At 37.0% G+C, this 18,407-nt stretch overlaps 1 long non-coding RNA gene across 1 annotated transcript in view; it reads right to left on the reverse strand.

Moving 5' to 3' along the window:
* Positions 1-2,833: 2,833 nt before the first annotated feature.
* Positions 2,834-18,407, reverse strand: part of LOC113965064 — a 30,393-nt gene continuing 14,819 nt past the window's right edge. The window contains exon 3 of the long non-coding RNA XR_003533423.1: positions 2,834-2,937. This is a non-coding gene — a long non-coding RNA (uncharacterized LOC113965064). The remainder of the gene's footprint in view (positions 2,938-18,407) is intronic.

Here is an 18,407-nt window from a genome sequence, read left to right on the forward strand (position 1 = left end):
ACAGACATAAATCAATCAATCAATCAGAATTTTTAACTTTTTTCTTTTTCCCCATCAACTTTAATATTATTCTTAACCTTTTATTTTAAATCTCGACTATGGCATGTGTGTGAGGGCACCTAATTGTACACATGTACCTAGGACTAGATGTTTGTTGGTTTAAAGCATAAAACACACTGTATAAATAACTTCCCTTTCTAAAGTTATCAAGAACAAAGTTATAGGCACTTAAATTATCAAATAAATTCAGTGGTTCCAATGCTGTGTGTCCATTTTTCAGATGATTCATGCATCCAACATCCTCTCTCAAAGCACTTAGCCAAGGTCGATCCTCCCTTCTGATTCTGATTAACTTAATGCAGGTGCAGAGTAACTTAGCTTGTTCCCACATCCTTCCTCTGTGCTGTGAAATGTGAGCGTAGGAATCACCATGTGGGATGTGGGTGTGTGCTTATCTCCAGGAAATGTGCTTGACATTGTGTGTCTTGCCTGACGCAGTGCCTACTGTACATTTGGCCTGCTTGTCAGGGAAGGGATATTGTATAAAGCATTGTGCCCTTAAAAACATTTTGTTGGAGAGGTTGAGATGCATTTTCCCATAGATACCACTGTGTGGAAAACAGAATTTACCTTTTTGGGACTATACACAGAGCTGACTGATGCAAATTAGAGAGGTGATAGGGTTTACTTCAACTCAAGTCCCTGCAGGTTTGACATTTGCTTACGTGGCTAGAAGAAAAGTTCAGAATTTCTATTTTGGTGAGAACTAGTTAGGTCAGGTCAGACTTCTAATTGTTTGTTAGTTTTTCTCAATCAGTAAGTCTGCCTAAGAGGTTTACTATCTTCTTTATTTATTTTACTTTCCAAATTTTCTTGTCAATGATATAGTTTACCATGTAACCCAATAAAGAGTGATTTTTAATGCCACAGAGAGTACTGTAAATTGTAGTTGGGAAATAGCTATATGGAAGCAGGGGATGGTAGTTAACTCCTTAGAACAGATGGTAATCAGAGGTTATGGATGTGGATTTAATCTAAAAATAAATTAAAAAATCACAAGTTCTGAACCTATTCATATAAAGGTAATATCAAACATGATTTGTCCATGATATTTCCACTACAGAATAAACTAACCTTTAATAGTCATATGAGGTTAAAGTAATTAAATCATTCTGTAAATGTGAAAATGAAAATTGAGACAAGAAATTGTGGTGGGTTAACCTTGGCTGGCTGCCAGTGAGTTCTTCTCGCACTCCCCCTCCTCAACCGGACAGGGGACAAAATAAGATAGAAAAATTATATGTCAAGATAAATTCAGGAATATTACTTACTTTACCACCATGGGCAAATCAGACTTGAGAAAGATTAACTTATTTTTTTTTCCAATTAGAAGTAAAGTATGATAATGAGAAACAAAAAGAAAATTAAAAGCACCTCTCTCTCATCCAGCCTTCTTCCCAGGCTCAATGTCACTACACTCTCATCTCCTGTACTTCCTCTACTCCCTGAATGATGCAGAGGGATAGGAATGGGCATTGTGATGAATCCATAACAGCTCCTCTCTGCCACTTCTTCCTCCTCACACTGTTCCACTGGTCCCACCTACAATATCCTTCACAAACTACTCAAAAATGGGTCCTCTCCAATGGATATAGTCCTTCAGGAACAGACTGCTCTAGTATGGGTTTCTCATAGGGCACAGCACCTGCCTGAAAATCTGCTCCTTCATGGGCTCTTCTCCATGGACCCTGCTTCCTTCAAGACATATCTGCTCCAATGTGATTCTCCGTTGGCTGCAAAGGGAAGCCTGCCTCACCGTGGTCTTCTCCAGGGGCGGCAGGGGAAGTTCTGCTTAGGGACCTACAGCACCTCTACCCCACTCTTTGCCTGTGGTGTCCATCACAGAACCCATCCCTGCAGCCCCCTGTCTACAACCCCCTTTATATAAACTCAATAGAGCAGTGAACTGCCTATTATTTCCAAAGACATGTTGTGGGGAAAAAAAATGAAAACTCAACATTTTTAGTGTTATAGTAACACAAATCAAAAACTTTATATATAAATGTAAAATTAAGTTAATTACCAAAATACTTCCATAGGTAACATTTCACACTCTTAGTATTTGTACAGAGGCAAGTGGTCATTCTGTAATTAACCAAAATTATTTGAAGACAATATGAAGCAGGTGTACGATATTACACCATGGTATGATGTACCATATTGCTGGTCTAGTGATAAGCTTAATCTTTAATCCTGTCTTTAAAAGTAAAATTTTGGTTGCATGTCTTTCTTAATAATTTCTCCAGCTTTTAATGACTTGTGAAAATGTTAATTAAAATAATTACAAAAGTGAAAAATTGTCAATTTTGTGTTTTCTCAGTAAATAGATGCATAAGAATTTCTGTGTATAGTTATCCCATGTATTTTGCAACTCAGTTAACGTTCATTTTCCAAGCCACAAAATTTAATTTTTATTCTAGCATTCTGAAGAGAACACATAATAAAAAATATAAATTAACAAACAAACAAACAAAAACAAACAAAACCAAACCAACAACAACAACAAAAAAAAACAAAAACAAAACCAAAAAAACAAAAACCCCCCCACAGAAGTTATTCTTGATGGTAAGAGTCTTTGGACTAGTATTGAAGGAGGAAATCAATACAAACACTGTTACTCAAACTACTTTATCCTTTTGATGAAAATGTCAGTAAGCTGTGGTAGAAATGCTGCATCTTATTTAGTAGAGAAAAAAATTGCATGTATGTAATTATAGATTGTGTTTATTGTAGGATGCCAGAAGTGGCACAAATGACAAACACTTCTGTTAAAACTACTGAGGTATATTGTGATTTCGCTTTGTCCCATATGGCTTGCCCAGGGAGATCATTTTAGATAAAGAGTTTTCATATTTTCCTGCAGAATTTCCAGTTGTCCTGAAGAAAAAAAGTGAGAAAATGCTCTAGATCAGATATTTGTTACCCAATTCAAAATAGATTAGCAGAATGCTTTGCAAAAACACTAAAAAAGCAGTTTTAAAAATGAGGGTAGACTCTTGCAGCGACATATTGCAAACTATTTCGTTGTGAAGCTCAGCATCAAGCAGCCACATGAACTCCTACAGAGCTATTTCTTATAATGAAATAAAATAAACTCTACTTGCCCAGGCTAGATATAACTAATGAAAAATAAACCATCCCCACACTGATTTATAAAAGAAACTTCAAAAAATAATACATCCATTTCTTTATTAATAGACAAGATGAAACTTCTCAAGCAGAACTTGGCCAAAGAATAAAGAGCTCTTGGCCTATAGCTTCAACTACATTCTTGCTGGACTTTTGAACAATTGAATCATTTGAGAAAATAAATTTATTCCATTTAGTGGGTGCAGTTATCTCCTGGGTTAGAAAAGTCATATGAAATTCCGGTGAAAGAAAAAGGAAAAGAAAGTAAAAGAAACACAGAACAATAAGCGATACAAAACTTTTTCCTGTGTTGCCTGTTTAGAAAGCATATAAAATGTGTTTTTTCCTTTCTGGTGTTTTTTTTGTTGTTTTGGTTTTTTTGTTTGTTGGTTTCTTTTGTTTTCTTTTTTGTTTGATTTGGTTTGGGGGATTTTTTGTTTTGTTTTTTTTTTGGGGGGGGGTTGGTTTTGTTTGTTTGTTTGTTTTTTGTTTATCTGAAGTATTTTCAAAAGAAATTTATTTTTCCACTGCACCAAAGTACACAGAGTGCTCTTAAAAGCTATGAAATAAGTACTAAAACCAGAAGTGCCATCTTAACTGCATAACTGTACAGATGACACGAGTTGTCTACCAAATATGTCTGTAGTAAATTTAATTTATCCAGGACATATAGGTTCAAACATATCTACTCTAAAGTAATTTTCAATGTTTTGGGTTCTAAGCATCTCCATTGGACTTATCTCCATTTCCACTCACCTCCTACTAGCCCATCAAGCCTATGAGCCTCAGCTGCATCAGCAAATTATATATACCTGGAAAATGTAACGGGAGGTGACCCAGATCATCTTTCTTTGTATCAGTTATTCAAAATACTGAGACACAGTTACTACTTGATTTATTCCAGAAATCAGAGAACTGTGGACTGTTAGTTGTCAATCTGGTAGATAAAATGCTTAAGTGGGCTTTGTCTCTGCTTTGCTGGATCTCCTGGGCTAGAGGATTTCAGGTTCATGCTGAAGAAGCTGTCATCCTTTTCTGGCCTTCAAAGTTTTCTCATATGGACAGAGTCCTTTCTGGAAAGCAATCCTTACCTGTGCTCTCATTCCCAAGTTTTTCTCTATTATTTTTTTTTCTGTGAAGAAATCTTATCAGACTTTCTAACTTCAGTTCTTCTCAGTGGTTGGAGGCACAAAATATAATACATGTTTGTCATTTATCCTGTCAACATCTCCAAACAGCTGTGTAGCAGCAGCGTTTATCATTGTGAAGGTGGGGTTGGTAGTGTAGGTAAGACTCCATGCCTTTTACAGACAATATCTAAAGAGAACTGTCCTGAAAGGAGTTATACACAAGACGGCTTTCCAAATTTTTCTAACTAGACTATGAACAGTGGGGACTCGGTGGACACACCTGCAACCTGCTATCTGCTTTGATTACAAAAGGCAGCTGAACAACAAGCGTAAGAAAAAGTATGCAAAGGAGGGCTAGGCTGTGTTTGGTGTTGGGAGTGAGTGTTTCAGGTGTTTCAGGTCTGATCTGTATGGAGAGAAATATTGTAATGCAGTTTTGATGATACAGTAGTGATATTTCTGTAACTGATAGATTACAATAATGAAAAGTTAACAAAAAACTTTATCTATGTAACAGGAATGTATATCTGTCCTCTAACCAGCCTGTTAGGGCTTTTTTCTAAATTGACCTATTCAGTGACTCTAGTACAAGGATGTAGGCATAAGCAATTTTTGCTAATAAAGCATTAGGTGTCAGTAACCCATATCTTGAAGGCTGTTGGGAAAAAAGGAGACTGTTGCAGGGAACCTCAAAAGTGCAGACACAAGATGATACAAGTGTTGTAAGGGGATGAAAATAAATCACAAGTGATTAATTATGTGCCACTGAAAATGCAACCTTAATAGTTGGATAGGAAAGGTAGTAAAGCATACATAATTATGCTGCCAATTGCAGCTTGCTATGAAATATTCACTAAAGAGTTCCTTGGTCCTGATTTCCTCCCCTGGGATAAGGGGACATATAAAAATACCGTGGGAAAACATATTTCTGAGGTATCCCTTCCCTGAACATCTCATCATATATCTTTGATGTGTTGAGTCTCATCATGTGTTCTGATATAATATTGCATCATAAGTTCTAATACGTTGAATCCAAAAGACCCTAATCTAAGCTGGAGGCTTAGAACATCAAACCCAGGCCATGAAGCTAACTGGGAGCAATGGAGGTCTTTCATCTAAATATTACTTAGTCAAAAAAAAAAAGAAAGAAAAAAAAAGAAACTATCATGCAGCCAGGACATCTCTTGTTGTTCTCTTTTGCAGATGACTAGTTACTGCAAGACTGTGAGATTTCTCTACCCGGAAATTATTTGTCTGGCTCAGGCTAGATGATGAGTCAGGCCTGGAAATTGTCCTAGAGTATGTTAATGTCTTTTAAGTAGGATCACTATTAAAAGCAGAAGCAGCTTCAGTTTTATGTGTGGCTTGCTCTTGAAACTGCCAGTATGATCATGTGGTATGCACATAGCAGTTAAATGCTAGACATTAGATGCTGGACAGTCACATGGCAAAGTAAGAAAGATTCAATGTAGGGTGATGCAGACTTATTTATTAGGCAGAATGACAAGACTCACTCTGAACCACCTGTCCCAGAAAACCTGAATGACTCTTTGGACCGAATATCAAGGCATTGCAAATATAGACACTATGATTAACAGGCTAGAGTGCTGCAAGTTTTTATCAGAAAGCTCTTTATACTGAGACAAGCCTATGTAAGCATTTGCATATTATCATAGTCCCGGAGACTACAGAAAAATCTGAGGTAGAGCATGACAATTATTCAGCTAAGTTTATCAATGATTGAGGACATGTATTAACAATGGACCATTAGTGATGACAGAGATATGACTTGTTCAGTCTGAGGTAGCACATGATGAGAGCAATAATCATAATGGCAAAAAGCTTTTACAATCAGACATCAAATGACTAAGAAGCATTTCACCTGCTACCAATATTAATAACGTCAATAACAATACTCTTAGATATGAGGAGGTTCAGAAGGTTTTGAAGGATTATCTCATAGGGCTATTACTAGCCACTAACAGTATGTAACTAATTCTTTCATTTCTTGCTTTCTTTCTCTCTTTCTTTCTTTCTTTCTCTTTCTTTTTTTTTCTTCCTTCCTTCCCACCTTCCTTCCTTCCCACCTTCCTTCCTTCCCTCCTTTCTTCCTTCCTTTCTTCCTTCCTTCCTTTGTTGTCCACTGAGCTAATAAAAGTGACATTTGTTCTGACAGAAACTACTTTAAAAATTAAAAAATTTTATTCAGATTTTCTCCTCCATAAAAACAATAAACCAATAAATTATGTATTGAAAAGACAGAACAGGAAGTCCAGCTAGCGTTCTTTACATCACAAATAACATTGAAAAAATATATATCTCTAATTAATAAAAAAAGAAAAAAGAATAAAATTACCCAATTAAATATCTATTTTGACTTTAGATCTATTCATGTATTAGACCAAGGTAATGTTAGCAGTTACATTCAATGTAAGGTGACAAATGATACATTTATAGTATTGACCACATAATACACTCTGATAAACAGGATTAAAAAGACATAAATTAGTATTCTTTTACATGTCAGAATATTCGTTATTAGAATTTACAATTATATGACTCCTATATTCAGTGGAAAACTTTGAATTTATCACAAATGCAGTTATTCCTTCTTATTTTTAATTTCATTTCCAATGTAATTTAATTAAATCATATTCTTCCCCTCTCCTTTTTAAGACCAGAAGGTGCTTAAACTGTAATTATTTAACTGATAAGACTGCAATTTAAGATAGCTAATTACAATGCAGAACTGAGCAGAAAAATAAGTAGAAAACGATTTCTTCAGTGTGTTTTTTAAGTTTTAGCTACATTAAGAGTGTTTTACAGGAAAGAAGTGGTACTTTGTCTTTCTGACAGCAAAGGTTAGACTGACCATTAAAACAGCAGCCAGAATGCATGCCAGGAACAACTTTGTTTAATATGCATTTAAAAATTCAAGAAGATAAAAGCCACTACCTTCTCAGTGACAGCAGTCCAGCAAGGAAGGCCTAATTTTGAGGACTAATCCTTCAGGAAATGAGAAGTTTCTAGTCTTCTTAAAACAGTGAGGGTATATATTCATACTACACCTCTATACTGGAGCCATTCTGAATTCTGTTGTTTTCAGGGTTGTGTAGATACAGAATTACCCACTGTCCATTAAATGTATTTTACCTTTTCATTAGATACAAGTATGGACTAGATTTTAAAAAAGAAAATAGGCTTAGCAGCATTCTACTACTGGTTTGGTTTTCGTTTGGTTTTTCTTCAAACTGAAGACAGTCTTCCATTTTAATATTTAAATGAAATATAGTGTTGAACGGTGGTTATTTAAATATTTTAGAAGGTGGTATCTTTTTTCATATATTTTATTTTACATGAAACACAACACAAAATACATAACTAAAAGCAACAGGAGTTACTAAAAATTCCTTTGTCATGGAATAGTGAGAAAGTAGATCTCTACTATGGCTTCTCTTTCAATTTGAATTGAAAAGAAACTTTGGAGATTAAAAACTGACAAAAATGAAAGGGGTTTTTATTTAGTTAAAATACATAGTAATAAAAAAACCAGCAAAAAACTATGTAAAATGAGACAATGAGGACAATTTGATCCTTGGAAATGCTGATGACAACTGTTTAAAAATAATAATAATTTTTTAAAAATTAGCATATTATGCACCTCCTTTTCCAAATATTTAACAAAAGTGTAAAGAAATAGCTTACTGACTCAACAAGTGAGGTTTATTTTTCCTGTCAGAAAGTACTCATTGGAGTGTTATTAAGAAAAAAATAGTTTCAGTGGGCTTTTCTTAGAACAGTTCTTTGAACAGTTTTGTGTTTCACAAAAGTTTAGTTCACTGGTACTGAAGTAATATGTCACCAATATGAAATTCATGTTTCATAGGATAATCACAGCAGAAAAGAAGAAACTCCTCTAAGGATACAGTTTCATGGATTCTGTTTTTTAAAATAAGGGATGAAGAATACTTCAAAGAACCTAAATGTTGCTTTGTTTCTGATTATTTACAGCATATGTATTACATGAATGATTGGAATGATAGATGCTTTCTTTATGTTTAAATGTATTCTTCCAGGTAAATAGAAATCACTGAAATATTCTGCCAAGGTGGCCATAGGAGTTTTCAATTTATGTTTTGAGAGGAGAATTTTCTGACTATTTGAAGTTGCTTAATGCTTCTCACTGCCTCTGTTGCATGTGGCTTTACATGTCACAACTGGTCATTTTAAACCAAATTAAACCCTTCATTTAAGTGAGCACAAAACCTTTCACTGACAATGTTTCTAACATTAGTGTATGTTATGAAGCAAAATTAAATATTTATCTTATGGATCTCAAGCAGACAAGAAATACACAGGTAATACTTTCAGACTTGGTGGTCTTTTTGCTTTTGTCTGTGTTATGCAAAATTGGAATTTTAAATTCCGAATGTAAAATGTGTTTCATCTGCAGGTTGCCTTCATCAATTAGAATTTAATTCAGTTTTAGATGGTATTTGAAGGTATTCCTTTATAAAAATGAATCAAATGGGTATATTTTATTTCATTTTATTGTATCACAAAATTGAAGATTGGTCTCCAAAAGTACAGACAAAGCTGAACAGCCAGTCTCTTAAATACCAACTCAATATAAGCATTAAGCCTGTGAATTATGAAATATTCTTTGAAAACAGCTTCAATTACAAATCGCTTAAACTGAATTTGACTTCCTATTTTTACTTAGCCATCTTTGAAAAGAAAATAATACCCAAAATTTAAATTGTAATTCCTGTAGTATATTAATAAAATGCATCAGAGCAAAAATGCAAAGGGCATTATTGTGATTACTACAATCGAATCAAGTTCACTTATTCAAGGTCCAGGTTAAAGTTTCCAAAAGGGTTTTTACGCTTGCAGCTAACACTAAAATCTGAGTCATAGAGGAGAAAAATATTAGATTTCTCTTTCATTTTCACATCAGCAATACATGTGGAATACCAACTTCAACAGCACAAACTTAATATTTATTAAAAACTCCTTAGGATATGCCAGAAGGAGTTATGTTTGGATAGTTTAAGGTACTATGATGACTTTTAGTATTATTATTTCACATGACTTAAAACTCTGTTACCAAAGAAAGTATCTGATTGTGGCCCTTCACCAACAGCCCGGACTCTAAGGCACAAGTCTGCTGACCACAAAAGCTTGTGGAGTTTCTTTACAACCAATTAACATAATTTTCAACATATTATAACAATGACCTCTATTTCCTTTTAGGGATTTTGCTTTGATTTGAGTTTGTTGGGAGTTGGTTTGTTTGTGGGTTTTGATTGGGTTTTTTTGTTTTGTTGTTTTTGGTTATTTTTTGTTTTTCTGCTATTGTTGGAGGGATAGGGTTTTTTGTTGGGTGTTTTGTTGTTTTTGTAAGTTTGGGGTTTTTTTCACCTACAAGACTGGGTATCTTTGTTGTCTGATTTTAGTACAGTAAGAATGCTAAAAAAGACACATAACAGTGACAGTGACTGGTTTTATAAGGAAAGTTTACAATAGAAAATGAACAGCAAAATTTACAAGTTAAGAATGAATTGTCACTTTTTTCTACATAAAATTTTTTCTTGTCTAATTAGCTCTTCAGAATGTTAAAACTGAATAGCTTGTTTCTCAGTAAAACTGAGAACTCACACACTTTAAATCTATTGCTAAATATTTAGCGAGGTATCTATGATCTCACCAGTTAGTATACCTCAATTCTCAAGCTGAACTGCAGTCCATTAACTTTAATATCATAACAGACATGAGGTGATCATGACTGATGACCTTGTTAAACTTCTTTGTATGGAAAATTGCAAACAACTTAGTTTTGTCATGATAGAAATTGGCACTGGTTGCCTTATTCTACTGTATCTCCCATTAAGTCACATCACCATTTGGCTATTTTACCTACAGGTGGTGGCAATGGTTTCCTAAAACGTCTGCCTGTGAAAGATGGGAAAACTGCATCCCATGATATAGTTACCTTCTCCAAAATTCACATGAGATCTGCATCCTGACAGTTATGCAGTTTTTTAGACAAAAAGTTTTTGTAAGTCTATTATTTATCTCTCACACAAGTAAGTAAAATTTAACCACTACAAGCTAAGTGTCTAATTCTCACCTTCTTCCATCTTCTACCTTTTCATTTTAGGCTATAAAGAAATCCATTTACTTGAGTTGAGTGTAGTCTACAGGTGGTGCACATAGGAGGCTTTCCAAGCTGTGTCAAAGGATGAGTACCTTTTGTCCCTCTTGTACTTTCTATCAAGAGATAGGAAACAAAGATCATGTTTCTTTCATCAGACCAAATGAAAAATTACATTTTAAAAGTGTATAGGATATAGGATCGAACTCTGGATGCTTGAAAAAAGGAATCCTGATTTTATTTGACCTAAGAAAGCTGCCTCAGGGTATCTTGTAATGGATTGATGGAAAAGACAGCTTCTCCCCAACCCCTGTGGTGACTCATCAAAACTTGTTCTGGCTTTGAATGCAAGAGAGGAAGTGAGGAAGAACTGAGATTTCAGTAAGAAACTCATTTTTTACTGGGAACCTGTTCTCTGTTCATCGACAAGATTTTGAAAAGCCTCATGGACATACCCACAATGTAATGATCTTTTCCTCTTGTATGGTTGTTGTTTTCTGCAACATAAAATCACAGAAATCATTTAGGTTGGAAAACACCTTGATCCTAGGGGTCCAGAGGTCTGTGGATCTGACTTCTCATTTCATGCACAACTCCTACAACAGCTGTTGCTCAGCATAGTTTTCCATCAGTTTTTGAAGTCTTGTAACAGTCAGTCGTTTTCAACCATTTCATTTACTTCCAAAGACAGCTGGGCCCAAAACTGTGATTTTGCAGCCTTGCATTAAGACCTGACAAAGAGCTGGTTGCAGTTCGCATGAAGTGCTTGGTCTTGCTGTTCCTGCAGATGTCCTAGAAAACTTCCCTACCTCTCCCTGGGATGTTGTCCTTTTCTTTCCCTTTATATGGAAATATTATTCACTATACACATAATGATTGTGTCAGAAATATTCTGCTTCAGCCCAGTTTACCGAAGATGCTTAGTTAGTTCAAGTCTCCTAGCTCTTTACGTGAGCTGAAAATCTGCTACAAGCCTATTATTATCACTATATGACCTCCACCTGTCACAGATGGGTGGCAGGTATGGATCTCTGGATATGGTTACCTTTACTTTTCATTCTTGATGAATTATAACTTTGGGGTTTTGGCTTGGTTTGGGTTTTTTTTTTCTCTTTTTCTGACTTGCTCCTGTTCTGATCACTTCTTCACATTCCCATCATGGAGATGTGATCAATCAGCCTTCTGTCCAATTCTCAATACTCTGCCTGGGAAGTGAAGGTCAGGAGGTAATGAATTGGCCCGCAATATATTCCACACTTTGGGATTCATCAGAAAAAGAGACCAACCTTATTAGAGGCCAAGGATGATTGAAAGCTGTGGGTTAAGTAGCATAGAATCTGCCTCAGAACTTGGTGTAGAGAGTTTGAATAAGGATTCTTAAATTGGAAAGACCATCTTTTTACCTCCCTGTCTTACTACTAAATATGGATGATCTCTTCGTCAGGATGAGAAATTAAGACTTGTATTCCTGTACTGCTTTTAGTACAATGAGGTACAATATACACATTTGCTAATTGGGTATCCTTGTCCATGTTTTCCTGTTAAGCAGACTGAGACTTGTGGCATGCCAACTGCTCATAGCAGAGGCAAAAGTGAGAAAAATAGGAAAAAAAGTTCTCCAAAATAGGAACAAGTATGAACTCCTACTTGAAAATTTCTGCCCCAGCATAGGAATCTGTTAGTATTGATGAAAAACTTTCTTTCAGGACATAGAATAATTATGAATGCTAAAGTTAATGCTAATAAATGCCTAGACAGTGGCCAATGCTATGGCTGTCTTTTGTCTACAAGATAATACAAGTTACCTTTCCTCTGGAAGAAGAAAAGGTCATCTCCACTGGAAGAGGAGACTGAGAGGAGACCTTGTCACAGTCTTACAAGTTCCTTGTGAGGGGAAGAGGAAGGGCAGGCACTGATCTCTTCTCTGTGGGGACCAGGGACAGGACTAAAGGAATGGCCTGCAATTGTGTCAGGGCAGGTTTAGGTTGGAGATTAAGAAAAGGGTTCTTCCCCCAGACGGTGGTTGAGCACTGAACAGACTGCCCAGGGCAGTGGTCACAGCACCAAGGCTGACAGAGCTCAAGGAACATTTGGATGATACTCTCAGGCACATGGTGTGACTCTTGGGGAGGGTCCTGTGCAGGGCCAGGAGTTGGACTAGATGATCCTTGTGGGTCCCTTCTGTGATTCACATTCTGTGATTCTGTGAGTCTGCGATTCTGTGGTGAGTGACAGGAACATCTTTTCTTCTTGCTTTCCTTAAAATAATCATCCTTTGTGATTACTTTAATTAATGAAGTACTGAAATAAAACCAGGACAAGCATTCATTGCTATCTTATAAAGAATGATCTAGGTAGTGAATTTGTTGAGGAGAGCTTTTAGGTGGGGTACTTTCTGTCTGTCTATTTCTCAGAGTGCTTTTAAAGGGGGAAGAAGTAAGAACGGGCATCTGCCTGTGGTTTCTCATCCTTTAACCAATTTCCCCATATTATATTTTGTTTATAACACTCTGAATACAGCTTCATAACTGTTTCTTACACTATCAACACATTCAAAGCTTAATGAATGTAATTTGTGAGAAACTACCCTGCTGATAGTGATGGACAACACTAAGCAAAAATTCCCCTCTGACAAGCATTGCCATTCCAGACTCTGTAACAGAACAGATAGGGACTATATTCTGTGGTATATATCTAGCACAAAGCTTTTTTAACCATGAGATTGGTACTGCCTTTTCTTAGAAATTTTACTACTTTGTCAGATTTGTTTTTTATCAGTGATGTCAAAAGTAGGGAGAGTACCTGTATGCCCAGCAAAAGTGTACCAAAAGTTGTTGAATGTAGCACTGAGCAGGAGGGAAAATGTAGAGGATACTGTGAGAAGAACACCATGAAAATGTTCTGCAAATCTGATGTGTTTAAGTATCATGGTAAGTCTACAAGGAAGTCCATCATTTGAGACGAAGACCTAGAGATCTGAAGGGCAACAAGATACCATACAGCCTGGGAGAGACAATGAAGCAAAAGATCCAAAATACCTGTTCTCTAGCTACTTAGGTGAGATGAGTCTAGGTTGACATACTCCAACTTCAGTCATAGTTGGATTGTTTGAGTGTTTCACATTGAAGTCCTCTGTTCCACACAGTGAAAGAAAAGACACACAGTACCCAAGTTCCAGGACTCACTGAAGTGTCACAGATATTTGCCCTCCAGTGTTAACACATGCTGGGGTACTGAAATGTAAGTCCACTACCTATTTAAGTCCATGCCATTCAACTTGTATTATCAAAACAAAATAAAACAAAACAAAAATTAATAAAAAATGAATATATGAGAGTTTGCACCTGTGTTGTAACTTTGTGCAAGACTATCAGTAACTATTCAAAGATAGGGAATGAAACTGCCTTTGTGTCTTTTATGGCAATTGATATTATAAACCATGGAAACTATCACAGAAATGCTTGCACAGTAAAATAATGAAGAACGAATGCCCAACAAACAAGTCAGTACTTACTGTGCAAGATTTCTCTGAAGAGCTTTTTTTTTAAGATTACATTATATTTAAATACTTCCACTTTGGATGATAGTGGATGTCTCTTAGACAAGTACAAAGATGCTAATCAAAAACTTTTTTGATGAGTCAGGTGTTAGAGTGACTCCAAATAAGTGGGTAACAATGAAAACAAAGCTGATTTTATTATAGAATTAGAAGTATGGCAAAATGCTTGTATTAAATACATAAGAAAGCTCATAATAACATTTTTTATTGTCAGCCTGCATAACTAAGCATCTTTTTTTCCTTACATGACTAACATTTATCTTTTGACTTCCATATAGATTTTTTCTTGTCTTTGTGAGACAGATATTTCATTCAAGAGCATAAACTGTTTGCTTTAAAAAATCCTATAAACCTAGACAGATAAAGATTTCTCCTTCAGTTGTTCAGTTACACTTTATTTGATTACACTGGCACAATTAACCCCTTAACATTGCAAAATATATGAATCTGAAGAACCACTATTTTCAAAGGAATATATAAATAGATGTTGAGTTGTACATAGTTGTTTTATTCCCTGGAAGGAAACAGTATTACAGTGTAATAACTCCTGCACTAAAATAAATTATTACTAAAATAAATAATAGTTCTTTACTTTAGGTATAGCCCCTAATTATACGTCTTGTGGTGCAAATACACAACAGAAAATAAAAAAATAAAAAAAATCCCACAAGTTCAAGGTCCTGCCCATGGGTTGGCATGTTTCAATGCAATACTGAAAAATGAAAAGTAATCATCTCTGCTCATTGCATAAGTAAAGCTTTTTGTAAAATATCCAAATATTTGAAACTATTAATATTATCTTTTATGTAAAGCATCATGTCCAAGTTTTGGTGTTGTGAACATGAGACAGAAATATGTTGCTATGGAATTCCAATTGCACTTAAGATGTCCATAAAGCTAAGGCTTTCTTTGCTAAGCACTTCATAATCTAATAACAAAAGATAGTCTGGAGTTAAACCTGAGCTAAACAGATATCACAGAGCAGGAGAAAAAAAGAGAAATTAATGTACAGACAGATGAAATGTAATTTCTTCATAGCATCTGTAAGCGGCAGAGCTAGATATAAAATTTCCTTGAGACAATTAGGGGAGACAAGGAAGGAGTGTTGCCCTCCATGTCAATGACCAAATGGAATGCACGGATCTCCATATGGGGATGGATGAAGTACAAACTGAGAGTTTGTGGGTCAGGATTAAAGGGAGAGTAGGGACAGGTAGCATTATAGCAGTGGTCTGCCACAGGCCACCAGACAAGGAAGACTGACCTGAACTGATGAAGCTCTCTATATAGAGATAGGAAAGGCCTCAGTTTAATAAGCCCTGGTCCCCATGGGGAACTTCAATCATCCTGATATTTGTTGTAGGGCATAAACAATACGAGAAACTTCTGGAATGTATTGTTGATAACCTCTTTCTCCAAGTGATGGAGGAGCCAACAAGGAGAGCTGCTATACTTTATCTAGTTCTCACCAGCAAGGAGGGGTTGGTGAGGAAGGTGAAGCTGAATGTCAGGCTTGGCTGCAGATACGATGAAGTGGTAGTCTTTGTGATCCTTAGGGCAGTGAGGAGGGCGCACAGCAAGCTCCCTGCCCTGGATTTCAGCAAAGCAGACTTCAGTCTCTTCAGGGATCTGATTAGCGGACTACCATGGGACAAAGCCCTGGAGGGAAGAAAGGCAGTTAATACTCAAGGAAATCCTCTTTCAAGCTCAGGAAGAATGCATCTCAACAAAGAGGAAATCAGGAAAAAACGCCAGAGGGCTGGCATGGGTGAATAAGGAGCTCCTGGACAAAATCAAACGAAAAAAGGAAGCCTCCAGTGGCTAGAAGAAAAGATAAGCAGCCTGGGAGGAATACAGAGAATATGTTTAGTCAGTCAGGGATCAGGCTAGAAAAATTCTGAAAGAATTAAATCTGGCCAAGGATGTCAAGGGCAACAAGAAAAAAGCTCCTATAGGTAGATTGGTGATAAAAGGAAGACTAAGGAAAATGTGGGCCCTCTCCAGAAAGAAGCAGGAGAACTGGTTACCTGAGACATGGAGAAGACAGATAAATCAAACTTTTTTACCTCAGTCTTGACTGGTAACTGTTCCAGACACACTGCTCAAGTTGTAGAAGGTAAAAGTGTGGACTGGAAAATGAAACATCACCCACTGTAGGAGAAAATGAGATTGAGACCATCTAAGGAGGATGAAGGTGCAGAAATCATGGGACTTGAGATGCATCAGCAGATCCTGAGGGAACTGGCAGATGAAGTGACTAAGCCACTATCCATCATACTTGAGAAGCTGTGGCAGTCTGGTGATGTTTCCACTGACTGGAAAAGGGGAAACATAATTCCCATTTTTAAAAAGGAAAAAAAGGAAAACCTGGGGACCTACAGACTGGTCAGTATCACCTCAGTGCCAGGCGAGCACATAGAGCAGATCCTCCTGGCATCTATGCTAAGGCACATTGAAAATGATGAAGTGAGCCAACATGGCTTCACTAAATCAAATCATGCCTATCAAATTTGGTGACCTTCTGTGATGAGGTTTCAGCATTGATGGATAATGGAAGAGCAACTGGCATCACCTGCCTGGAGTTGTGCAAAGCATTTGACAGTGTACCATGTAACTCTAAACTGGAGAGACATGGATTTGACAGGTGGGCCACTTAGTGAATAAGGAATCTGTGGGATGGTCACTTAAGAGTTGCCATCAACAGGCCAGTGTCCAAATGGAGTCCAGTGATGAATGTGGCGTTCCTCAGTATTGGAGACCAGTACTGGGGCTAGTGCTGTCTCACATTATTAATGACAAAGATGGTGAGACTGAGTGCACCTGCAGCAAGTTTGGTGACAACATCCAGTCGTGTGGTGCAGTTGGCATGCTGGAGGGAAGGGATGCTACCCAGAGGGACCTTCACAGACTTGAGAGGTTCATCCATGCAAACCTCATGAAGTTCAGCAAGTCCAAGTTCAAGGTCCTGCCCATGGGTTGGGGCAATCCCAAGCTCAAGTACAGGCTGGGTGGAGAGTGGATTGGGAGAAGCTCTGAGGACAAGGAGTTGGAGGTGTTGGTTGATGAGAAGCTCAGGATAAGCTGGCAATCACAGAGTCATAGAGTCATAGAATCATAGTATTCGCTGAGTTGGAAGGGACCCATCAGGATCATCAAGTCCAACTCCTGGCTCTACACAGAACACTCCAAGGATAACACTAGGTGCCTGAAAGCCTTGTCCAAATGTTTCTTGAACTCAGGCTTGGTGCTGTGAGCACTTCTCTGGGGAGCCTATTCCAGTGCTCAACCACGCATTGGGTGAAACATCTTTCCCTGATATTTAACTGAAACCTCACCTGACAAAGAATCATAACATTTCCTCAAGTCCTGTCACTGGTCAATGTGCACTTGTAGCCTAGAAAGCCAACTGCATCCTGGGCTGCATCAAAAAAACATGACCAGCAGATGAGGGAGGTGATTCTGTCCCTCTGCTCCAATTTTGTGAGTCCCCACCTGGAGCCCTGGGGCCTCTAACATACAGAGGGCAAGGACATGTTGGAGCAGGTCCAGAGGAAGGACATGAAGATGATCAGAGGGCTGGAACATCTCTCCTATTAAGACAGTCTGAGAGCACTGAGGTTGTTCAGCCTTGGAAAGAGAAGACTGGAGTGAATTTATAGTTTAGTTATATCTATAGTTATAGCCTTCCAATACCTAAAGGTGGCCTAGAAGAAAGCCAGAGAGGACTTTTTACAAGGGCATAAAGTGATAACAAAAGGGGCAATAGCTTTAAATTGACAGAGAGTAGGTTTAGATTAGATACTTCACTATGAGGGTGGTGAGTCATTGGAACAAGTTGCCTGGAGAAGCGATCACAGCACCAAGCCTGCCCCATCTCTCGAATTGTTCAAGGCCAAGTTAGATGGGGCCCTTGGATCAGTGGAAGGTGTTCCTGCCCATAGTAAAAGGTTGGAACTAGATGACCTTTAAGGTCCCTTCCATTCTAAGTCATCCAATGATTCTATAATTCTATGATCATGGTTCCTACTTGTCTGTAATTAGTACAGAAAAAAACCCTCAGAGAAACTTGGAGGAGTTTAATTTTGATTCATTTTTGTATACTTATAAGGGTAATCTCAGTTTAAGTGCAGTTAATTTAAATTGAGCATGATTTCCTATCTAAAAGCTATTCTGTATCAGATAGGAACTGATACTTTCATAAAGATTTTGTAGTCCTGTTAAGCTTGATTCTGAATTCTTTAGGACATTGATGTGACATTAAGACTTTTAATACTATACCGACCTAAAAACTTGTACAACTGGGATGAGAAAGCACTTTGTATAGTTTAAAAAATTGCTTTACAAATGGAATATAGGTTTGCATACCAAAATT

The sequence above is a fragment of the Neopelma chrysocephalum genome, unplaced genomic scaffold (assembly GCF_003984885.1).
Source record: "Neopelma chrysocephalum unplaced genomic scaffold, ASM398488v2 Primary Assembly neopelma1_22b, whole genome shotgun sequence".
In the NCBI taxonomy this organism is placed as follows: Eukaryota; Metazoa; Chordata; class Aves; order Passeriformes; family Pipridae; genus Neopelma; species Neopelma chrysocephalum.